General features: G+C 50.0%; 1 protein-coding gene across 2 annotated transcripts in view; it reads right to left on the bottom strand.

Moving 5' to 3' along the window:
- Positions 1-13,632, bottom strand: part of PTAFR (platelet activating factor receptor) — a 37,345-nt gene extending 23,713 nt beyond the window's left edge. Inside the window, exon 1 of one of the 2 annotated variants that reach the window (XM_063631513.1) lies at positions 13,458-13,632. The gene's annotated coding sequence lies outside the window, so the exon portion shown is untranslated. Of the gene's footprint in view, positions 1-2,580; positions 2,986-13,457 lie in introns of those variants that run through there. The other variant, XM_055261361.2, reaches the window with a different exon arrangement.
- Between the last annotated feature and the right edge of the window lie 3,482 nt (positions 13,633-17,114).

Here is a 17,114-nt window from a genome sequence, read left to right as displayed (position 1 = left end):
CAGATACATGTAGACATAGCCAGAGCCAGCTCCCTCCTGTCCACCCCACATAACCACAGACACGCATGCACACGCAAAGACACACATGCACACGCACAGACACGCCAGAGGCTTCTCCCGGCTCTCATCACGCCCAAGAGGGGCTGGTCAGAGAGGGGGCTGCAGCAGAGTCCCAGCACTTGCCCTTTGGGAACTGGCTCCACTCCCAACCCAGACACACACCCCTAGGCCCATCAAGGGGTGCTGCGGCTCCTGCTCCACTGTTGCCCTCTCTGAAGCCCAAGCCTCCACCCATCCAGGGGATCGGAACAGGAAAGTGGGGGATGCCGCCAAGAAAGAGAATGCCACCCTCTTCAACAAGGCCTCCTTCACAGGTCTGGGGTGAGAAGTGGGGAATCTCTGCTCCCTGCAAAAGGACAACGAGATCCCAGCCTCTCCTCATACCTGCTTCCCACCACCAATCAGAGAAAACTGAGTGCTGTAGGCACATTTTGTCACGGATAACATAAACTGTGAATTCCTTCCTCCTTCAATGGCCAGATGGGGAAACTGAGGCCCAGAGATGAGAAGGGATTTTCCCAAGGTGAACACAGTGTCGGGGGCAGAGCTGGGACCAGATACTGGGCCTCTGGCTCACCGTCCAGTCCCTTCCAACTGCAAAAGCCGCTTCATCATTCATCTGTCTTGTGCATATTCTAAGCATATGCTATGTTGCAAACCCTGTGCTAAGGATAAAGGATACAACAGTGAACAAAACAAGTTCTTCATCCCTAAGGCGTTTACAGCAGGAATCACAGAGTCAGCATTAGAGGGAATTCATCGGTCCCCGTTGCGCAGCATTTTCCAATTGACAAAGCACTTCCCCATCCCAACTCTTACTTCATCCTCCCCGCAAACTCACAGGTCAGTGCTTTGTTTGTTTTGTTTTGTTTTGTTTTGTTTTGTTTTTTGAGACGGAGTCTCGCTCTGTTGCCCAGGCTGGAGTGCAGCGGTGCCATCTCAGCTCACTGCAACCTCCGCCTCCCAGGTTCAAGCAATTCTTCTGCCTCAGCCTCCTGAGTAGCAGGGACTACAGGCACCCGCCACCAGGCCCAGCTAATTTTTGTATTTTTAGTAGAGATGGGGTTTCACCATGTTCGCCAGGATGGTCTCCATCTCTTGACCTCGTGATCTTCCCGCCTCGGCCTCCTAAAGTGCTGGGATTACAGGCATGAGCCACTATGCCCGGCCCACAGAGGTCAGTATTTTAACCTGCAATCTGCAAAGGAGGAAAGTGGAACTTCCGAACGACTCAAGGCCCCGGCTTGTCAGCAGGAGCTGAGATCGAAACCCCGGATGCCCACCTCAGGTCCAGGACCCAGTCATCTAAGGGGCTGACCTCTTTCTCCGGCTGGTTTGTCAGGACCTAAAGATCGTGGTGTCTCTTTTGCTTCCGTAGCACTCCCCAACACATCTCCCACCCCTACCGCCTCCCCCAACACACACAGCACCCCAAACACCTGGAACACAGCTGGGTATTCAGTCAGAGCTAAAGGAGAACAGCCAGAGGTGTGGGGAGAGAGCCTGCTGGTTCTGTCATATTTCACAAGTGAGCGAGTGCACAGCCCCACATCTGGACCTCCTGCCAGCGGAGGACGGCGGGTGCCAGCCTGGGCCCTGTCCCCAGCACCTGGGACCTGATAGGGGCCATTGGTTGTGGGCTTGGCCCTGTGTATAAGAACCTGGTTATTTTCAGCACCCCCTTCCCCACCCTGCAAACCTAGCGTTTAGTGAATTCCTCCGTGCCCCGCCCTGTACCAGATCCTTTATATGGCCCGACAATTCTGTGGAGGAGATGGGATTATCCTTATTTGACAATTTAGAAAAGTGCACAGAGATGGAGCGTAACTTGGCCAAGACCACACAGCTAGTCAAGTAGATGTCATTTAGCTTCCTGAGATCCAAGCTGCCGCCATCACCACCATCACCACCTCCCAGTGGGGTCTCTGGGGTCAGCACTGTCCCCATCACCACCATCACCACCTCCCAGAGGGATCTCTGGGGTCAGCACTGCCCCAGCCTCAGAAAAGCCAAACTTGGGTGTTGGGTTCTCCAGGAATGTTTGGACACTAGAAGTGATTTCTAAACATGAGACTCTGGGCCTGAGAAAGGTGCCAGAACAATCCCTTAAAAAACAGAAGCAGCCTAGCACAGACTTTGGGAGGCCGAGGCAGGCTGATTGCTTGAGCCCAGGAGTTGGAGACCAGTCTGGGCAACAAGGCAAGACCTCGTCTCCACAAAAATTACAAAAATTAGCCAGGCGTGGTAGAGCACGCCTCTAGTCCCAGATACTCAGGAGGCTGAAGTGGGAGGATCACCTGAGCCTGGCAGGTCCGGGCTGCAGCGAGCCATGATCGCCCCACTGCACTTCCGCCTGGGCAGCACAGTGAGAGACCCTGTCTCAAAAAAAAAAAAAAGAAAGAAAGAAAGAAAAGCACCCATCTGCTTAGGTGCAGCCTGGGGGCATGACCTTGGTTTGCCTCCTGAGGACATTTTTATACGCCTCCCCCTTGCCCAGCAGGGGCCAGGATTCCCCCTTACCTGTAGCAGGGGCAGCGGCTTCAGCTGCAGTGACCGTGTGTCTCTGTCTGGGTTCCAGCCCCAGCCTCAGCCTCTGTGTTGTCTGGCAATTGCAGAAGTGAGGAAACAGAGCGTATCACTACCAAGTCACCCCTGGGAGGAAATGCTGTGGCCCTAGGGCCTCCCGAGGGGTGCCACAGGAACTTCCAAGCTGGGCTGCCACGACCTGGGCACTGCACAGAGGCTTCTCAAAGAGCGAGGGATGGGGTGGGGTGTGGACAGCGCCCGAGGCCAGGAGCCGAGGTGAGAAAGAGGAAAAGCAAGAGAGAGAAAGCAAGTGCATGTACTCAAGAGAGCGAGAAAGGGAGCACGAGAGTGAGGAAGAGGACGGAGGAGAGATGAGGGACCAGGAAAATCAAAGCAGAGAGGGAGGAGGCGGGAGGGAGTCGGGGGGAAAAGAAAATTAGAGGGCGGAGGGATGGATGGAGGGAGCCAGGCTCAGGCAAAAAGACAGATGTAAACACCGGGAGAGATGAGAGGAACAAGGAGATTCAGGGATAAAGACAAGGGAAGATCCAAGACAAAAGACGAGATGAGGAGACACAGACAGCAAGCATGTGCCTGTGCACATTTGGGTCTGTGTGTCTCTGGATAGGAGTGAGAGAGAAAATAAAAGAAAGGGAGTGGACGAAAGAGAATGCCCGCTGGGATATAAAGTGGAGGGAGAAGAGAGGAGCTCGGAAGAGCCACCGGGTCAGCAGCATGACAGGGCAGGGCATCCCTGGAGACCAAGAAGCACTGAGCCCAGAAACCCCATGGGAACAGATCTGTGGGGGTGGAGGTGGAAGCTCCCTGAGACTTTGTTTTGTAGAGACAGGGTCTCCCTGTTTTGCCCAGGTTGGTCTCAAACTCCTGGGCTCAAGGGATCCTTCCGCCTCAGCTTCTCAAAGTGTTGGAATTACAGGCATGAGCCACGGGGCCTGGCCCTGTGTTTGTTTTTGTGTTCATGCGGTTGATTTCTGGAGAGAACTGGCTCCATTGTCCAGTAGAATGTTCTATATTCAGGAATTGGTTGATTGCTTCCTTGTGAGGTCCTTTAATTTATTCCTCTGTCCCCTGTATTTTCTGAAAACAGGTTAGACCTAAAGCCTTGATTAGATTCAAATTTGGACATTATTTTCTTTTTTTTTTTCACCCAGGCTGGCGTGGGTTGGCAGCGTGTGAGTTCATGGGAGCGTGCGGGTGAAGAGGGGCGGGCAATCAAGGGTGAATGCACATGAATGTGTGAGTGTGGGGGTATGTGTGAAAGTGAGCCGGCAGGGGCATCCCGTGTGCATACGTGAGAGGTGAGCCAGAGTCTCTGCCTCAGTTTCCAGTCCATTTACCCACTCATTCCTTCAACCAACCAACAAGCACCATCTGAGCACCCCCAGGCACCAGGCACTGGGGTGGACCCTGTCTAAAGAAGCAAGTCCCTCAGATACATCAGCCAACCCAACAACCTCCTACACAGAGAGGGGAACTGAGGTCCTGACAGGACCAGGGTCCCACAGCAAGGCAGGTGTAAGGAGAGTCGGGGGCCTGTATCAGCAGCTCCGCTCTGGGTATCTGGGCCAGGCTCCTCCTCCTAATGTCCCTTATCAAAGCCAAAAATGGCTCTCAAAGGATAAAACACTTTTTTTTTTTTTTTTTTTTTGAGACAGAGTCTCACTCTGTCCCCCAGGCTAGAGTGCAGTGACGCACTCTCAGCTCACTGCAACCTCTGCCTCCCAGTTTCAAGCGATTCTCCTGCCTCAGCCTCTGGAGTAGCTGGGATTACAGGCAAGTACTGCCATGCCCGGCTAATTTTTGTCTTTTTAGTAGAGACGGGGTTTCACCATGTTAGCCAGGCTGGTTTTGAACTCCTGACCTCCAGTGATCTGCCCGCCTCAGCCTCCCAAAGTGCTGGGATTACAGGCATGACCCACCGCGCCTGGCCAGGACAAACCACTTTTAACATTTGCCTCAGTCATGTAGAACTAGAGCCAAGCATCTGCTCCTCCTCCACCTCCAGCCCCACATCACACACAGGCAGACACACTCAGACCACATAACACTTGCACACTCGCATACGCTCAGTGCCTACTCTCATGCAAAGATGCCCACTCACACTGTGTTCCTCCACTCACCTGCACACTCACGCCCAGTCTCCCCTCACTCACACCTGCCAGGCTCATCTCCTTCCTCAAGTTCATGCATCCATACTGCTCCATGCTCACCCACCACACGCACTGTCCCAATCCCCATGTCCTGCCAGGGACATGGAAACAGGCTCAGGCCAAGCACTTTGGGAGACCAAGGCAGGAGGATTGCTTGAGCCCAGGAGTTCAAGACCAGCCTGGGCAATATAGTGAGACCCCATACTTATATTTAAAACCAAAAAAAAAGAAAAGAAACAGCCTCAGTTTGATCATTTCTTCTTGTCTCCCTTACAGGCTCTTTGAGCCTCGAGTGCCCTGAAATATGAGGACATGGTCTATACATGAACTAAGCCTTCATGCAAACTGCTCACCTAAAAGGCAAGGCCCCAACTCTGCTCCCCAGCCCAGATCCTTGGTTCCAAAACAGTTTCACCTCAGCCCTCCTCCAGCCACCACCGTCCAGGAGGGATAGCAAGCCTCGGAGGGACCTCCGAGATCAACCAGCCTCCATTGCCCAGAGTCTCCAGGACGCCTGGCTCAAGGTCCGGGACTGTTGGCTCGGCCTGCCTTCCAGTATAGTCCCTTCATGCGCACATGTGGCAGCTGCAGATCAGCACCTCTTTTGAGATTATCAATAAGCAGGGTAGGTAGGTAGATATTACTATCAATATTTTACAAATGAGGGAACTGAGTTCGACTCTTTCTCTCACACCCGACATCCATTCTGTTAGCAAATTATGTTGGCTCCACTTGAAAATATGTCCAAATTTAGCCAGGCACAGTGACTCACGCCTGTAATCCCAGCGGCCTTTGGGAGGCTGAGGTGGGCAGATCACTTGAGGTCAGGAATTTGAGAACAGCCTGGCCAATATGGTGAAACCGTCTCTACTAAAAATAATAATAATAAAAGAAAGAGCCAGGCACGGTGGCACACACCTGCTGATTACCACTGGTAATCCCAGCGGCTCGGGAGGCTGAGGCATGAGAATTGCTTGAACCCAGGAGGCGGAGGTTGCAGTGAGCCGAGATGGTGCCACTGCACTCTAGCCTGGGTGAAAAAAAAAAAAGAAAATATGTCCAAATTTGAATCTAATCAAGCCTTTAGGTCTAACCTCAGTTTTCAGAAAATACAGGGGACAGAGGAATAAATTAAAGGACCTCACAAGGAATCAACCAATTCCAAAATATAGAACATTCTACTGGACAATGGAGCCAGTTCTCTCCAGAAATCAACCGCATGAACACAAAAACAAACACAGGACCAGGCTCCGTGGCTCATGCCTGTAATTCCAACACTTTGGGGAAGCTGAGGCGGAAGGATCCCTTGAGCCCAGGAGTTTGAGACCAACCTGGGCAAAACAGGGAGACCCTATCTCTACAAAACAAAACAAAACAAAACAAAAGGTTAAAAATGAAATGAAATAAAAGCACACAAGAAACAGGGAGGAGATTGTTCCAGATTAAAAGAGATTTAAGAGGACAGTCATGGTGGCTCACGCCTGTAATCCCAGCACTTTGGGAGGCAGAGGCGGGCAGATCACTTGAGGTCAGGAGTTCAAGACCAGCCTGGCCAACGTGGTGAAACCCTGTCTCTACTAAAAATACAAAAATCACCCGGGCGTGGTGGCACCCACCTGTAATCCCAGCTACCCGGGAGGCTGAGGAGACTTGCTTGAACCCAGGAGGCAGAGGTTGCAGTGAGCCAAGATCAAGCCGCTGCTCTCCAGCCTAGGCGACAGAGGAAGACTCTGTCTCAAATAAAAATATTAAAAAAAGAAGTTGCAGCTGATCCTGCAACTGGCAGGGAGGGAACCAGGAAATAAATACTCAAACCTTTCTCTTCTCCCATCCTCTGACGTCTTATCGGCACCGCCAGTTGGCTGAGCCCAACCAGAAACAAAGGAACCGTTAATGTGGTCCCTACAGGGCAGCCTCCGGGCCAAGAGGTGGGTGAAGAAGGGTGGAGTGTACTCTGGGCATGCACTGCCATTCCCACAGTGGGTCTGGAGGAGAAAACAGAAGATATCCAGGACAGACATATCTGAGAAAAATCACAGAAACTGGTATATGGACAGGATTTTAGATAATTCTAAGGAATTCTTGATAATAGTATTAACAGATAATGGTGTTGCAGTTATCAACAAAATGTCCATATATGTGGAATTTGCTTTAAAATATTACAGCAAAATAAGAAGAAAGGAAGGACAAAGAGAGAAAGTAAGAAAAACAAAGAGAAGAAATAAAGAAGGATGGATACAGAGTATGAAGAAAAAAGGAAGAGGAATGAAGGGAGAGAGGGGAGAAATAGAGAATGTGGCAAAATATTTATTTTATTGATTGATTGATTTTTATTTACTTATTTATTTTTAGATGGAGTCTCACTCTGTCTCCCAAGTTGGAGTGCAGTGGTACGATCTCAGTCTCACTGTGTTGTCAGGCTGATCTCAAACTCCTGACCTCAAGCAATCCGCCCTCCTCCGCCTTCCAAAGTGCTGGGATTACAGGTGTGAGCCACCACGCCCGGTCGTGTGTTATTTGAAACCACTAAGTTTGTGGTAACTTCTTATAGCAGCCACAGGAAACTACCACAAGGATTTCTTGTACTCTTCCTTCTCTTTTTGTGTATGTTTGAAAACTGTTCTATTGAAGTTGTGTTTGAGCACGCATAATTCACAACACCACCTATAAAACAGTCTTGCCCAGAAAGCCGAAACAGAATCAGCAAGTTTAACCACCAGTTTGCTTCTGTTACAGAAGGAAACAGATCACAGGGATGCACTCAACAAACGTACATGATAAGAAACATACAGAACACACAACCTGCTTTCTTCAATAAATAAATTCTAGCTGGGCACGGTGGCTCACGCCTGTAATCCCAGTACTTTGGGAGGCTGAGGTGGGCGGATCACCTGAGGTCAGGAGTTCGAGACTAGCCTCAACATGGAGAAACCCTGTCTCTATTAAAAATACAAAATTAGGCCAGGCGCGGTGGCTCACGCTTGTAATCCCAGCACTTTGGGAGGCCGAGGCGGGCGGATCACGAGGTCAGGAGATCGAGACCACGGTGAAACCCCGTCTCTACTAAAAATACAAAAAAATTAGCCGGGCGCGGTGGCGGGCGCCTGTAGTCCCAGCTACTCGGAGAGGCTGAGGCAGGAGAATGGCGTGAACCCGGGAGGCGGAGCTTGCAGTGAGCCGAGATTGCGCCACTGCACTCCAGCCTGGGCGACAGAGCGAGACTCCGTCTCAAAAAAAAAAAAAAAAAAAAAAAATACAAAATTAGCTGGGCATAGTGGTGCATGTCTGTAATCTCAGCTACTCGGGAGAATTGCTTGAACCTGGGAGGTGGAGGTTGCAGTGAGCCGAGATTGCACCATTGCACTCCAGCCTGGGCAACAAGAGCAAAACTCCATCTCAAAAAAATAAAAATAATAAATTCTAAACAAGAAAAAAAGATATAGGGAGAAACTATTGATTAAAAGAGAATTAAGAGGTCAAGCGTAGGAGCTGATGCCTATAATCCCAGCACCTGGAGAGGCCGAGGTGAGAGGATCACTTGATACAGGAGTTTGAGACTAGCCTGGGCAACACAGTGAGAACTCACCTCTAAATAAATTAACTACTTAAATAAAGAGAATTAAGAGACATAGCAACCAATTGCTACATGAATCTTCTCAGATCCTGATTCAAACAAAAGGGAAAAAAAAAAAGAAAGAAATTGGGCCCGGCGCAGTGGCTCATGCCTGTAATCCCAGCACTTTGGGAGGCCGAGGCGGGTGGATCACTTGAAGTCAGGAGTTCGAGACCAGCCTGGCCAACATGGTGAAACCCCGTCTCTACTAAAAATACTAAAATTAGCTTGGCGTAGTGGCACATGCCTGTAATTCCAATTACTCAGGAGGGTGAGGCAGGAGAATCGCTTGAACCCAGGAGGCAGAGATTTCAGTGAGCCAAGATTGCACCACTGCACTCCAGTCTGGGTAACAGAGTGAGACTCTAAAAAAGAAAGAAAGAGAGAGAGAGAAGGAAGGAAGGAAGGGAGGGAGGTAGGGAAATTGAGGATTGCCAGGCATGGTGGCTTATACCTATAATCCCAGCACTTTGGCGGGTCCAGGTGGTTGTCACCTGAGGACAGGAGCTTGAGACCAGCCTGGACAACATAGCCAGACTCCATCTTTACAAAAACTTTTAAAAATTCACTGCAGTGAGCCATGATCATCCCACTGCACTCCAGCCTACATGGCAGAGTGAGACCCTGTCTCTTAAAAAAAAATAAAAAGTGTGCTGATAATTGTTGAAGCTGGCTAAGGGTACATGAGGTTCCATTACACCTTTAAATGTACTGCTGCACATGTTTTCTTTTCTTTTTGAGACGAAGTCTCACTTTTGTCACCCAGGCTGGAGTGCAACGGCACGATCTCGGCTCCCTGCAACCTCTGCCTCCCGCTTTCGAGTGAGTCTCCTGCCTCAACGTCCCAAGTAGCTGGGATTACAGGCACCTGCCACCATGCCTGGCTAATTTTTGTATTTTTAGTAGAGATGGGGGTTTCACCATGTTGGCCAGGCTAGTCTCGAACTCCTGACCTCAAGTGATCCACCCACCTCAGCCTCCCAAAGTGCTGGGATTACAGGCGCGAGCCACCAGGCCCGGCGGTTTTCAATTTTTTATAATTAAGAAAGGGTTTTTTGCTGTTTGTTTTTTAAAGAAATTCAATTTTGTGCTTGTTTTTTAAAGCAATACTTGTTGAGCTTTTGAGATCAGAACAGCAGTGAAAAAGAAAACCGTCCCAATGTTATGTAGTGGATAATTGTGTCTTGGGATGTAATTTTCCTGTGATAGCATCTTATTGGGATGTTAAGTGCTGTATCTCATTCAATGGAGACGGAAGTGAAAATTATGCAGCCTAGAAAGCTCTGTTAAATGACAGAAAAGGGGCTCCAACAAGAATGAAGATGCTGGCGTAAAAGATGCTTATACATTTGTTTCATGAAATTTGAGTGCAAAAAATAAATATTTATAAAATAACGAGCTATTGCCCACAATATTTAAGTATATAAGTAATTAAAAGAATAAATTAAATATGATAAGTAAGGCTGGGCACAGCGTCTCACGCTTGTAAAACCACGTCTCTACAAGAAATACAGAAAAAATTAGCTGGACATGGCGGTGCACGCCTGTAGTCCTAGCTACTCAGGAGGCTGAGGTGGGAGGATCACTTGAGCCCAGCAGGTTGAGGCTGCAGTGAGCCGTGACTACACCACCGCACTCCAGCCTGGGTAACAGAGTGAGATCTTGTCTTCAAAATATGTGTGTGTGTAATAGGTAGGAATTTTACTATATCAGTGGTTCTCAACCAGGGGCTCTTTTGCCCTCTAGGGAAACCCCGTCTCTACTAAAAACACAAAAATTAGCCGGGCATGGTGGCACGTGCCTGTTAATCCCAGCTACTCAAGAGGCAGAGGCAGGAGAATCACTTGAACCCAGGAGGCTGAGGTTGCAGTGAGCTAAGATCACCCCACTGCACTCCACTCCAACCTGGGCAACAGAGCAAGACTCCGTCTCAAAAAAAAAAAAAAAAAAAAAAAACTTTAAATGATGGATGGATGGATAGATAGAAAAATGACAGATCCAAAATCTTGCCACTTCTCACCACCTCCACTGCTATAGCCCTGGTCCAAATCCCTCCACCTCCCCGCTGGATTGCAGCCTCCTCCCCCGTCTCCCTGCTTCCACACTCACGTCCCCATTAGTCTGTTTTTTTTTGTTTGTTTGTTTGTTTTCTGAGATGGAGTCTCACTCTGTCACCCAGGCTGGAGTGCAGTAGCAGGATCTCAGCTCACTCCAACCTTTGCCTCCCAGGTTCAAGCAATTCTCCTGCATCAGCCTCCCAAGTAGCTGCAATTACAGGTGTGCACCACCACGCCCAGCTGATTTTTGTATTTTTAGTAGAGACGGGTTTTCACCATGTTGGCCAGGCTGGTCTTGAACACCTGACCTCATGTGATCCGCCCACCTTGGCCTCCCAAAGTGCTGGGATTACAGGCGTGAGCCACCATACCCGGCCTAGTCTGTTCTTAATACAGCAACGCGGTTAAACTATTTAACGTCAGTCACATCACATCACTCCTCTGCTCAAAGCCCCCCGGGGGCTTCCATCTCACTTAACGGGAGAAGCCAAAGTCCTTTAAAGCACCTGCAAGACCCTGTAAGACCTCACCTCATCCCCTACATCTCGCTCCCTCCAATGTCGTCGTTCTAGTCTTCCTGCCCTTGCTCAATACACTCTCACCTCACCCTTTTGTTTTTCTTTTTGTTTTTGTTTGTTTGTTTGTTTTTGAGACAGAGTCTCCCTCTGTCGCCCAGGCTGGAGTTCAGCAGTGCAATCTCAGCTCACCGCAACCTCCTCTTCCTGAGTTCCAGCGATTCTCCTTCCTCAGCCTCTCAAGTAGCTGGCATTACAGGCGTGCGCCACCATGCCTGGCTAATTTTTGTATTTTTAGTAGAGATGGGGTTTCACCATGTTGGCCAGGCTGGTCTCGAACCCTGACCTCAAGTGACCCACCCACCTCGGCCTTTCAAAGTGCTGAGATTACAGGCGTGAGCCACCACGCCCGGCCTCACCTCACCCTTTTGCACCTCCTGTTCTCTCTGCCTGGACCACCTTTCCTCAGACACTCAAAGTTAGGTCTTTCCTCAAATGCCACTTTCTCAATGGGGCCTTTCCTGACCACCCTAATAAGTTGCAGCCATCCCCCCACATTCCCAGGCTCTCATCTTGCTTTCCTTTTCTCCACAGCACGTATCACATCTAATACATGTATTTTATTTATTTATTTACTTTGCTCATTATCTTCTCCCCAGCTAAACTGTAATCTCCTTGAGTTTATTGCCAAGATCTGGAACGTTGCCTGGCACATTGCAGGTGCTGGATAAAGCTTAATGAACGAATGAATGACATTGGAGAGAGGATGTGATTTATCCAAGTAACATAGCTGGTAGGTAACAGAGCTGGAATTAGGATCCAGATACACTAAACTAGGGCAGTCCTGCACAACTGTTATAAAGGGGTTGTTCAGTTCTTTCTGCTCTCAAAACTTGTCCTTTGCCAAGAGCGTTGTGGACACTTCCTTGCTGTGAGTATCGCTTTTCTCATCAGCAAATGGAGGATAATGTGGTTGAAAGAATACCACAGGGAAAAGGGCACGGGTTTTAGAATCAAAGAGACTTGAGTTCAAATCTTGATGCCATCTGCTTTCTGTGTGAACTTGAAAAAGCCAAATTACCTCTTCAAGCCTGTTTCCTAATTTGCAAATGGGAATAATCATATAGGAATAATCACGACCTAATTCTATTGTGAAGACTATCAGACCAAAGGAAAAAAAGATTATGAAGATTAGGAAGGAAAAGCAAAACTGTCATCTTCACAGACTATTTACGTAGAAAAATTGCAGCAATTCCATAGAAAAATTATTAGAACCAAAACAGCACTTAAACAAGATTTCTGGATATAAAACCAACGTGTAAAAAGCAATCATGCTCCTATAAACAAGCAATTCAACAGAAAATGACATTTTTAAGAAGACACAACTTATAACAGCAAGAAAACTATTTTGGCTTATTTTTGTTTTGTCTTTTTTTGGCCAAAGATATGCAAGATCTTTGAGATGGAGTCTTATCCTGTCACCCAGGCTGGAGTGCAGTGGCGCCATCTCAGCTCACTGCAACCTCCGCCTCCTGGGTTCAAGCGGTTCTCCCACCCCAGCCTCCCCAGTAGCTGGGATTACAGGTGCACACCACCATCCCTGGCTGATTTTTTTTTTTTTTGTAGAGACAGGGTTTCACCATGTTGGTCAGGCTGGTCTCGAACTCCTGACCTCAGGTGATCCACCCGTGTTTTTATTATGAGTGTGCTCTAAGTCCTAGGGCCATAGGAGGCAGCACTGAGACAGCTGGGAGTGCTAGTCTCTCCTGTCATGCTCTTTAGTGTGGCTGGGACCCCTGGCTCAGCTCTGCCCTTCTTGCCCCGCTGTGAGGCCTGGCTGCCGGTGCGTGAGCTCGGGAGGGTGAGAAGTGGGGTTGGGATTACTGACCTACCGACTGAACAGTATGGGGGGGCATCTAGGGGAAGGGGAGTTCTGTGATATGTACAGATGGTTGCATTGCTGTGTGTGTGTGTGTGTGTGTGTGTAGGGAAGATATTTGTGAGACCTTGCGGAGTAGGTTTGTTTGCAGTGAGTGGGTGGATGGTCTTCCGGGTTGGGGTGTGGGTCTGTCAGTGCGGTTGTGCATGTTGTGTGTCTGTAAGGATGTTTTCCCTTGGGTTAGGATCTGCATCACGTGAGGCAATATTGTCCGTTGGTGCCCGTTCGTGTATGTGTATAGGGAGGGTCATGGGCTGTATCTGTGGATGATGAGGGTCTGTTGTGTGTTGTGAAGGGGTTCTGTGGGTGACGAGGATGTGTTTTGTGTGGTGTGTGTGGAATGCTGCATCTGTTGCTGAGTGTGTGTGAATGGCCCTGAGGGGTGAGAGGATTGTGCTGTGTCTGTGGGCAACAAAGACGGGCCGTGTGTCCTTGAGGGGGTGCCTACAGGAGGGAAATCAGACATCGCCTAGCTCTGTGGACCCTTCCAGAATCTGAGCAGCCTTGGGGATTCTGCAGGGCAGCTAGACAAAACGGCCGAAACTTAGCCCTTCCCTCAGGCCACCAGCCTCTTACCTGACAAACAGCAGGGACAGTGGTCCAGGCAGTGACAAACAGGCTGAGGCAGATGGGGGGCCCCTGAGAGCATATTTCCTGGCGGCTTCTCGGGGAGCTCAGGAAGCAGGTAATGAGTGGAGAGGAGGCAGAGAACGGGCCCAGGCACAGGTGTGTGACTCACTCTACTCTACCCTCCAATGAGCAGCAGCAGGATGAAGGATTAGGAAAGGCCTGCCCCCGGGCTCTGCTGGGTGGGCAGGGCAGCTGAGGCCAGGAAGCCAGCTCCTGGGGCGGGGCCCCAACACCAAGATCACGGGGAATACCCACATCCAGCCAGGCACACCAGCTCATCCCACAATACTGGGCTGGGCCCCTCCGATGCTGCGCCCCTCTGGGAGGAAGGGCTGGGCTTGGGTTGGCAGGGGAGAGAGGAACTGGGTCCTTTGACTGAGGGGGAGATGAGCCCTGACCTAGACAAGGTTTTAGCCCTGTCCTCAGGAGCCCCCAGCCTGGGGGAGATGGAGACACAGCCCTGTCCTCAGGAGCCCAGGCTTCAATGGGTACAGCCCCAAATCCAGTGAGCCCCAAGTTGATGAAAAAGACCCAAAGCTGCTTTCAGAAGGCACCCTGTATGAAGGGACACACAGCCAGTTTGCCCACAGGAGGCCAGTACAATGGGTGTGACAAAGCCCTGCCCACAGGTGCCCTCAACAGAAGGGGAGACAGACCTACCTTCAGAAATGCCCAGCCTCTGGGAAAGAGAAGATTCTGCCTTCTGAAGCCATATCTGGCTGAGAGGGAGACAAAGCCATCCCTGTCCCCATAGCCACCAGGCTGAGGGAGAAGACAAACCCTTGCACTGAGGAGTCCCTTGTCTGATCAAGGCAAAGGACCAGATTTCTGGCAAAAGCCTAGGACTGCATCCAGTGCTCCAGCTTTGCACGTTCTGCACTGAAAGTTACTCTATTTCTGTTAATACCTCTCCCCACCAGCCCCTACCACAACCAAAATATTGGGCTTAGCAGGGAGCAGAGGTGTCAGGCCACAGAGGAAAGCAAACTGGGCCATGGCATAGGTGGACATTCTCAAATGCCAGCTCTAAGAATCTGCCAGATGAGGGTTTAACCGCCGCTTCTGGTCCTCAGCTTGAGACCTGCAGTGAATGTTCTCTGAGCCTATTTTCTGAGTCTGAAACAGCTACACATACTCCCTACCTCACACTCAGCATGATGACTGGCACGTATCAGGAATTCAGTAAATGAAAATCACTTTATTTACCCAAGCTCCTGTTGAGTGTCCCAGGGTTTAAAAAATAAAATAAATTAATTAAATAAAGGTTTGAGCCAGGCGTAGTGGTGTATGTCTGTAATCTCATCATTGTGGGAGGCTGCGGCAGGGGATCACTTGAGACCAGGAGTTTGAGACCAGCCTGGGCAACAAATCCAGACCCCATCTCTACCAAGAAAAAAAAAATTAGCCAGGTATGGTGGTTTGCACCTGCAGTCCCAGCTATTTGGGAGACTGAGGTAGGAGGATCGCTCAGGCCCAGGAGATTGAGGCTGCAGCGAGCCATGATTGCACAACTGCACTCCAGCCTGGGTGACAAAGCAAGACCCCATTTCCAAAAAAAAAAGATTCTGATATAGCAGTGCTGGTGATGGGGCCAGGAAGAGTGAAATTTTAACAAGCACCCAGGCAATTCCAAGGTAGCAGCCCATGGAGCAATACAGGCTTGGAAGGACTCCGGAGGAAGCCAAGGAGAGGAGAGTTCAATCCTTCAGAGGCTGTTTCTAGCTATGCTTTCCTGTCTCCCACCAGGGGAATGGCAGCCCCGCTAAGCCACAGGTATGTGGTTAGGATAATGGCATCACTGACAGAACCCTAAGCTCCACCCACCCCCCCCACATCTTGGAGGACTGGCTGTCCCTGCCTGATGGCTCCAGCCCTGGCTGGGTTAGGTTGGGAGCTTGTTAAAGATCCAGCTGTCTGTCTCCCTACAACACACACACACATACTCCACCCTGAATCAGAATCTTCAGGGAGATCAGAAAATGTCCTTGTAGGCCAGGTGTGGTGGCTTATGCCTATAATCCTAGCACTGTAGGAGGTTGAGTTGGGATGAGTGCTTGAGCTCAGGAGTTCGAGACCAGCCTGAGCAACATAGTGAGGCAGGATAGTTTGAGCCCGGGAGGTTGAGGCAGCAGTGAGCCATGATCATTGTGCCACTGCACTGCAGCCTGGGCAACAAAGACCCTGTCTCAAAAAAAAAAAAAGGAAATGTCTGTTTAACAAGCTTCCCAGGTGTCCTCAATCCTCAGCTCTTTCATCCCTTTATTAAAGCAGGGAACGACCAGCAGGAGTGGGACACGGAAGAACGGCCACTGTGCACCCCACTGTGCTGGGCACCTGGCTTCCCTGACCTCCTCGACCCTCACAGTAACACACACAGTAGAGTCAGGATTCAAACTCCAGTCTGTCTGATGCCAAATGCAGGCATATTGTCTCCATTTGGAAGGTTTGCCTCTATTTGCTTTTTATAATGAACAGAATCTCACTAATTTGCAAAACAGGAATGGAGAAGGTGTTTTTACCCTCATTTTACCTGAGGAGGCAGCTAAAGTCCAGAGAGGGGAAATGATTTGCCAGAGTCACAATGCTAATGAGTGGCAGAGCAGAAAACTCAAGGAGGTGGGTGACTTCACACCCCTTTTGCACTCATTCCACAGTGCCCTTGTCCAGCTCTGAGCCCCCAGTTCTAATGGTGAGAAGCACTGATAACCTCCAGCAAGGGGCAGATGATCCAGATGTGCTAGGTTGAGGTTGGGAAGAGTGGGAAGGAAATGGAGAGGGGCAAATCCTGTTTCCTTCAGTTCCACCCTTAGGGCAGGCCCAGACCCATCCACAACCTCCCACACATTTCCTCCTACTTCCACTGGGGCCCCAGGGAAGCGGGAGGGGCCAGAAAGTGAAGCTGGCTGTGGCTGCTCCAGGAAGCAGCTGAGAAGCCACAGCCATAGGGTGTGGGGGTTCAGGTGACTGGAATGCCAAAGGCAACAACAGCTGATGCTTTCTTTCAGTGGTTACAATTTTTTTTTTTTTTTTTTTTTTGAGACGGAGTCTCGCTCTGTCGCCCAGGCTGGAGTGCAGTGGCACAAGATCTTGGCTCACTGCGTGCAACCTCCACCTCCCGGGTTCAAGTGATTCTCCTGCCTCAGCTTCCCAAGTAGCTGGGACACAGACACGTACCACCATGCCTGCGCCACCGTGCCCAGCCAATTTTTATATTTTTAGTAGAGACGGGGTTTCACTTTGTTGGCCAGGGTGGTCTCAAACTCCTGACCTCTAGTGATCTGCCTGCCTCGGCCTCTCAAAGTGCTGGGATTACAGGTGTGAACCACCACGCCCAGCCTACATTTCATTTTAAAGGTGCAATTCCCACTTTACATACTAGGATGCTGAGGCTCAGAGTTGATGTTACCGGCCCATATGCTGGGTTTCTACCCATACCTGGCTGGCTCCTTCCACCTCACCTCTGCCCACAAAGGTCCTCTGCCAGCAGTTGGCTCCACAGCTGGGGAGCCTGTCTGCTCCATTATTTACAGAAAACAAGAAAAGTGGTTCATCCAGCCTTCCATTTTTCTCTGGGCCCTGACACTCCTCCAGCAAGCCTTCCCT

This window comes from Symphalangus syndactylus, chromosome 22, assembly GCF_028878055.3.
Source record: "Symphalangus syndactylus isolate Jambi chromosome 22, NHGRI_mSymSyn1-v2.1_pri, whole genome shotgun sequence".
Lineage (NCBI taxonomy): Eukaryota > Metazoa > Chordata > Mammalia > Primates > Hylobatidae > Symphalangus > Symphalangus syndactylus.
Note: the sequence above shows the minus strand (reverse complement) of the source record. Positions and strands in the feature narration are given on the sequence as shown.